Source organism: Lactuca serriola, chromosome 1, assembly GCF_051521515.1.
Source record: "Lactuca serriola cultivar US96UC23 chromosome 1, Lser_US96UC23_V15, whole genome shotgun sequence".
NCBI classification, from domain to species: Eukaryota; Viridiplantae; Streptophyta; class Magnoliopsida; order Asterales; family Asteraceae; genus Lactuca; species Lactuca serriola.
In genome coordinates, this window is record NC_136408.1 from 100,155,725 (window position 1) to 100,163,037 (window position 7,313).

Here is a 7,313-nt window from a genome sequence, read left to right on the forward strand (position 1 = left end):
TAAGCAATAATTGTGTCATTGAGGAAATTGTGCCTGAGGTTTCGGGTCACACGTGTGATCAAATTCCTATCAGTAGCACCATCCATTCAAATTCTCGAACATCATCCATAATTGATGAAGAGATTGTTGTTGTTGAAGGCCCCGAAGTCTCAAAGGATTTTCCATCTTTGTCCTCAAACCACAGTGTCTCACACTGTAATCAAATGTCCCAGAAGTGTCCAACCGTAGTTCCATCTAAAACCTACTCTGCGGTAGTTAAATCATCTCTACCAAAATCATCAGTTCAAGGAACCACAACCCTTTAGTCAATATTTCATGAGTTACCTATAGAAAATTTTGAGGTAGGTCAATGCTCTCAAATTCTAGAATCCTCAAGTTCTGATGAATCAAGCCACGTTTTCAAAATCATTCGAAAAATTTCAGGAAACCGCAGTTGAATAACAATGACTGCGGTTCACCAAAATCTTTGGCAAAAAAGGCTTTCAAAGAAGAAATTAGATCTCGAGGCACAAGCAGAAAAAGTCTTTCAGAAAATAAAAAACATGTGAGAATTCCAAAATCTAAGAGTCCAGAAAAAATTTGTTTTCACAAACTACATTTCAAAAAACTCTTCTTTCGTGGAAACAAGCAAAAAGGGAAGCCCAGTTTCAAAAGTCATTTCTGCTACTTCTGACACAACCCAAAAAGGTGTCAAACTTGTAAGAAACTACGTTTTTCAGGTCTATTCCTCAAATGACCCCAACTGGAAAGGAATTTTACCCACTCCAACACTTTTAAAATCACATCAAACTTTCAACAAATGGAAGGGTATCTTACCAAATCCACCTAAAGAGACTCAAAGATTTACACGTGCTAAACCTCGTTCAAAAGAAACTTTTTAGAAACCAAACAACATGTATGTCAGAAATTACCCACCTCGGACCAGTACCAAGTTTAATTCACTCTATAGACCGCTGACCAAGCAAAATGTCAGATTCAATGACAAATTTTTTCTTTGTAAATGTCAGTGTAGTTGTCAAAAGGTTTTATCTCATGTCAAATCAAATCAAAGTCAGAAACGTCGTATTTTTTCTAAAACTCACAACAATTCAAATCTGAACAAACACCTAGGACTAGGTCTAAAAGTTGACAAGAGGCATGTCCTTCAGTAACTAGTAAACGAACATGTTAAGTTACATATTGCAAGGAATAAATAATTCTATAAGGTTGGGTCTAGCCCTATTTCGCAGCTCTTGTTTGAGTCCAACCGTTGTAGGGCAGGATCTCTCATTCGAATAAATATCTAGTCTGAGTAATATGTAATAGTATTCGCGAGCTAGTTAAGGGAAGAAAGCAGGGACTTCTTTTGCAGCTGATGACAGAGAGAGGGTTGGTGGTTACCTAGGGTAAGCCTAGGATGAGAGTAGCATGAGAGCAGCAATAGTAGTAGTAGAAGGGACTTGGTGGAGTCAAGGCAGATTTTGAGGAAAGTACGGATAGATATGGAAGGTAGTATGGGCCCGTACTACTGGAAGCAGAGGATCCGTACTTGAATTGAGGAAGGCTGAGGCGAGACCAGGAACCTTGCAATAGATGCGATCCCTCTAAGATGTATCAGTACCACTGACAGTTGTCGTTATGTATTGCAGAATGGTGGTACTATGTTCGAGGCCAGTAGTTGGCAGTTCGGGAGAGGGATCAGGTTTGGGTTTGGGTTTAGGTTCCGAACCAGTGGATGAGAGGATACGCGAGTTCATCGCGTCAGAGATCACCAGAGGCATCCTTAAGTCGACCCCCATCATTTTCGGGTTGATCAAGGAAGGGATAGTTGAGTTGATGGAGGACCGCCTCAAGGCGTTCAGGAGTGATATGGCATCTGGCCAGTCAAGATCTCGCACATTGTCCTTTAAGGACTTCAGGAGCAGTGGTGCGACAGATTTCCATAGGCGAAGGACCCCATTGTGGCCATACGATGGATTGCAGACATTGAGTCTGCACTCTGCACAGCTGACCAGCTTCTGCCCCAAGGGGTCGAAGGTGAGATATGCAGCAGGATGTTTCAGTGACAGGGCTAGAGATTGGTGGGAGTCTGTTGGTGACTCATTGGGAGCCTCGGCTGTTGAGGCAATGACCTGGCCGGACTTTGTGACCCAGTTTAGAGCAGAGTTTGTGCCAGTTGTAGAGCTTCAACAGCTGGCCAGGGAGTTTTTAGATATGAGGTAGATGACGGAGACTGTGGCGGAGATCACCACCAAGTTCCGGGAGAGGGCGTTACTGGTGCCCCAGTATACAGGTGATGAGGATATGAGGAGGACCCGCTACCATGACATGTTGCGAGCCGACATTCGGGAGCATGTCGGTTTTTCAGCTTGCCCTATCCTGGATTCTATGATTGCTAGGGCTAAGGAGAGGGAGATAGATCTGGAGCACATCCGGAAGAGGAAGACAGAGGAGGGACAGTCGATAGGGGCTTCAGGGAAGAAGCCCAAAGGATCAGATGGTAGGCCGAAAGGCCAGTCAGGACCAGGCCGCTGTAGGAAATGCGGCAGGCCACATGAGGGGGCGTGTAGATTGGGATCTTCGGGCTGCTATAAGTGCGACAAGACGGGGCACTTCAGCAGGTATTATACCGCCCCTGCACCTGTTATTCAGACGTCTGAGTTGTTGTGTTTCCACTGCAACCAGAGGGGCCACAAGAAGGCCAACTGCCCCTAGTTGACGGCAGAAGCAGCACCAGTGAAGGCGCCTGCTCCAGCGACCCTGTGAATTACAGATGGCCGGCAGGGCAAGGCAGAGGCTCCGGTGGTGAGGAGTCGGGCATTTCAGCTGACTACCGAGGAGGCACGCGCCACACCCGATGTGGTGACGGGTATGATTCTTTCCCTCTGATTTATTTATATGATGTTTATAATATTGATATGTGCTCTGTTTAGGATTGTTCCATGTGAACGGTATCCCTCTTCAGGTGTTGTTTGATTCGGGTGCCACTCGATCATTTGTCTATCTTGCGCTCAACAAGAAGTTTCTGGAGTCATTGGGCATGTTGGATTTCCCTCTAGAGGTCGAGATTGCGGACGACCGGTCGGTACGAGCGTCAGAGGTCTACCGGGATTGTGTTTTGAGGCTGTTCGAGGAACGTTACCTCGTGGACTTGGTTCCCATACCTTTGCGGGGGAACAAGGTTATTATTCGCATGGATTAGCTGAGCCCCAATGGGGCAGTGATTGACTGCGCGCAGCAGTCAGTGCAGATTAGGACCCCAAGTGGGGGAGAGCTGGTGGTTCAGGGCGACGGGCCACGGCGAGGACTAGCTTTATGTTCGGTAGTGAGGGCTAGGCGCTACCTCCAGCAGGGTTGCGCAGGTTATGTCGCCTATGTTACGGATACCCAGGAGGCGGGTAGGGCGACGGTGGGCGATGTGCCCGTGGTACGAGAGTTCGCGAACGTATTCCCCGAGGAATTGCCTGAGATACCTCCGGAGTGACAGGTGGAGTTCAGGATCGACTTGGTCCCTGGTGCAGCTCTGATAGCCAAGGCACCGTATCGGTTGGCTCCTCCTGAGATGCAGGAGTTGTCTTTTCAGCTGCAGGAGCTGTTAGACAAGGGATTCATTAGACCGAGTAGTTCTCCCTGGGGAGCCTCGATTCTGTTTGTGAAGAAGAAGGACGGGTCGCGTCGGATGTGTATAGATTATCGGGAGCTGAATAAGTTAACGGTGAAGAACCGTTACCCACTCCCGAGGATTGATGACCTCTTTGACCAGCTACAGGGAGCATCTTGGTTCTCCAAGATTGATTTGCGATCAGGGTATCATCAGATGAGGGTCTGAGAGGAGGATGTACAGAAGAATGCGTTCCGGACGCGTTATGGCCACTATGAGTTCGTGGTGATGCCTTTCGGGCTCACCAATGCTCCTGCCGCGTTCATGGACCTCATGAACCGCATGTGTAGACCGATGTTAGACCGGTTTGTGATAGTGTTTATTGATGATATCTTGGTTTACTCCAAGATGCAGGAGGAGCATGAGGAGCATCTGAGAGAGGTTTTGGAGACCTTGAGGAGGGAGAACTTGTATGCCAAGTTCTCCAAGTGTGAGTCTGGTTGCACGAGGTGCAGTTCCTTGGGCATCTCGTCAACCAACACGGAATTTCAGTGGACCCGGCAAAGGTGGAGGCCGTGATGAGATGGGAGGTTCCGAAGTCTCCATCTGAGATTCGGAGTTTCCTGGGATTAGTTGGCTACTATCGGAGATTCATCCAGGATTTCTCCAAGATAGCCTTACCCCTGACCAGGCTGACGAGGAAAGCCGTGGTCTTTCGCTGGGGGCTTGAGCAGCAGGCCGCATTCGAGGCATTGAGACAGAGATTGTGCGAGGCGCTAATCTTAGCCCTGCCAGAGGGCATGGAGGATTTCTTCGTGTACTGTGATGCGTCCATCTCGGGTTTGGGTGCAGTATTGATGCAGAGAGGGCATTTCATTTCTTACGCTTCGAGGCAGCTGAAGCCTCACGAGGCGAATTACCCGACGCACGATTTAGAGCTGGGGGTTGTGGTTTTCGCCCTCAAGATTTGGCGTCATTACCTCTATGGGGTTCGTTGTACGATTTACACGGACCACAAGAGCCTGAGGTATCTCATGGACCAGCCAAATCTGAATATGAGGCAGCGTCGGTGGCTTGATATAGTGAAGGATTATGATTGTGAGATCCTTTATCACCCGAGGAAGGCCAATGTGGTGGCCGCCGCACTTAGCCGCAAGGCGGCGCCGATCAGGGATATTTGTCTGAGGATGACAGTGGTGACTCCGCTGTTGGAGCGGATTCGGGAGGCCCAACAAGAGGCCATGAAGGAGGAACATCGGAAGAGAGAGCGGATTGTGGGGCAGGTTTCCTCCTTCGATTATGATAGCCGAGGGCTGTTGACACTACACTGTAGGGTGTGGGTACCGTATCATGGGGGTGTGCGCCAGGTTCTGATGGAGGAGGCACACAAATCTCGATTCTCCATTCATCTCGGGGCAATGAAGATGTATAGGGATCTTCGTCCGGGCTATTGGTGGCCCTGCATGAAACAAGATGTAGCATGGTACGTGGAACGGTGCTTGACCTGCATGAAGGTCAAGGCCGAGCACCAAAGGCCACACGACAAGATGCAGCCGTTGGATATCCCACTGTGTAAATGGGAAGACATTACGATGGATTTTATCACAAAACTTCCTAGGTCCGCGCGGGGAGTGGATTTGATTTGGGTCATCGTCGATCGATTGACCAAGAGCGCCCATTTTATCCCAATTCAGGAGAGTATTTCAGCCGAAAGGTTGGTCGATATTTATGTTCGGGAGGTAGTGGCGCGGCACGAAGTGCCAGTATCGGTGATTTCGGACAGAGATGTGTCAGGTTTTGGAGGAAGTTTCATGACAAGCTGGGTACTCGTTTGCATTTTAGCACCGCCTTTTATCCGCAGACGGATGGTCAGAGCGAGCGAACCATCCAGACATTAGAGGATATGTTGCGGGCATGTGTTTTAGACTTCGGAGGTAGCTGGGATACCTACCTTCCGTTGGCAGAGTTCTCGTATAATAATAGCTATCATGCGAGTATTGGCCGTCCTCCTTTCGAGATGTTGTATGGGAGGAGGTGCAGGACCCCGATATGCTGGGGTGAGGTTGGCCAGAGGGTCATGGGGAGCACCGAAGTAGTGCTCAAGACGACAGAGAAGATTCAGTAGGTCCGGAGCAGGCTTCAGACTGCTCAGAGTCGGTAGAAAAGTTATGTCGACAAGTGCCGATCAAACCTGGAGTTCCAGGTCGGGGAAATTGTTCTCCTGAAGGTGTCGCCATGGAAGGGCGTCATCCGATTCAGGAAGCGGGGCAAGTTGGGCCCCATGTACATTGGACCCTTCGGGGTTGTAGCCCGGGTGGGCAAGGTGGCGTATCGGTTGGATCTGTCAGCCAAGCTCAGACAGATCCACAACACTTTCCACGTCTCTCAGCTGCGGAAGTGCCTGGTGGACGACTCAGTAGTGGTACCCTTGGAGGATATTCAGGTTGATCACAACCTGAATTACATCGAGCTGCCTGTAGCGATCCTTGATCAGAACTCAAAGGATCTGAGGAACAAAAGAGTGGAACTCGTGAAGGTGCAATGGCAGCACCGGAAGGGGTCGAAGTGGACTTGGGAGCCGGTGGACGAGATGATGGAGCATTACCCCAAGCTGTTTCAGGATCGAGCAACAGACTTCGAGGACGAAGTCTAAAATAAGTGGGGGAGATTTGTAGCACCTGATTCTTGGTGCGTATTCTTTTTATTAGTTCTTTAAATATTTTGCATTTTTGGCCTTGGACTCGGCGAGTTGAAGGACCAACTCGCCGAGTAGAAGTGAGAGGGGACACGGGATATAAGTGATGAACTCGGCGAGTCGGGTCCCGGCTCGGCGACTAGGTGCTGCTCGGACTAAAACCCTAATCTGAGGGTTTGCACCCTATTTAAGCAATGATAGGACGGCCATATTGTCCCTTATGCTCCCAAAACACTTCTCATTGAAACCCTAGCCGTTTGTGCATTGTTGAGGCCATTTTTTGTGTTCTTGTGTGGTTGTAAAACTTGGAAGGGAGAAAGGAGCTTGGAACCTGAGTTGGGGACAGTAGATCCAGGGATTTTACTTCATTTTCAGCAGCTTCAAGGTATAATGCCCCTGTCTTGACTCATCTATGTGTTTATTCATCTTTAACTTGGTATTTCTTTGGATTGCTAAGTCATGTTTTGGTATTGGAAGTTTGGAGTGGGTTTTGACTTCAGATTTGGGCCTTAAGAGGGGTTTCATGGCATAAAGGTGCCAACTTTAGGGCCATGAGAGCCCCATGCACATTGTAGGACACTTTTTGTGGATTTTTGAGCTAAAAACCCCATGCATGTGCATCAAGTTTGGAACTTTACGTATAAAGTGGACATTAGGAGGCCAGATCTATGGTTTTGGTGTGCTAGATCTCATTTAAATCAACTGTTTGGAATTGGTCAAGACTGGAATCGGCGAGTCCAATACAATCTTCTTAGAACTCGATGAGTTGTTCATCAACTCGGCGAGTTGAGGACAGAACTTTTTCATCAGATGAAGGTGGACTCGACGTGTTGTTCATCAACTCGGCGAGTTGGATGAGTTTTCATGTGACGTTCAAATGAGAGAAGAGCTCGTCGAGTTGACGGCCCAACTCGACGAGTAGAGTTGTGGATAAGGACAAATGGAAGGTTAGGGACTCGGCGAGTTGGCTAGCCAACTCGGCGAGTCAGGTCAACTGGAAGTTGACTTTGACTTTGACTTGACTTGATCAGGGGTAAA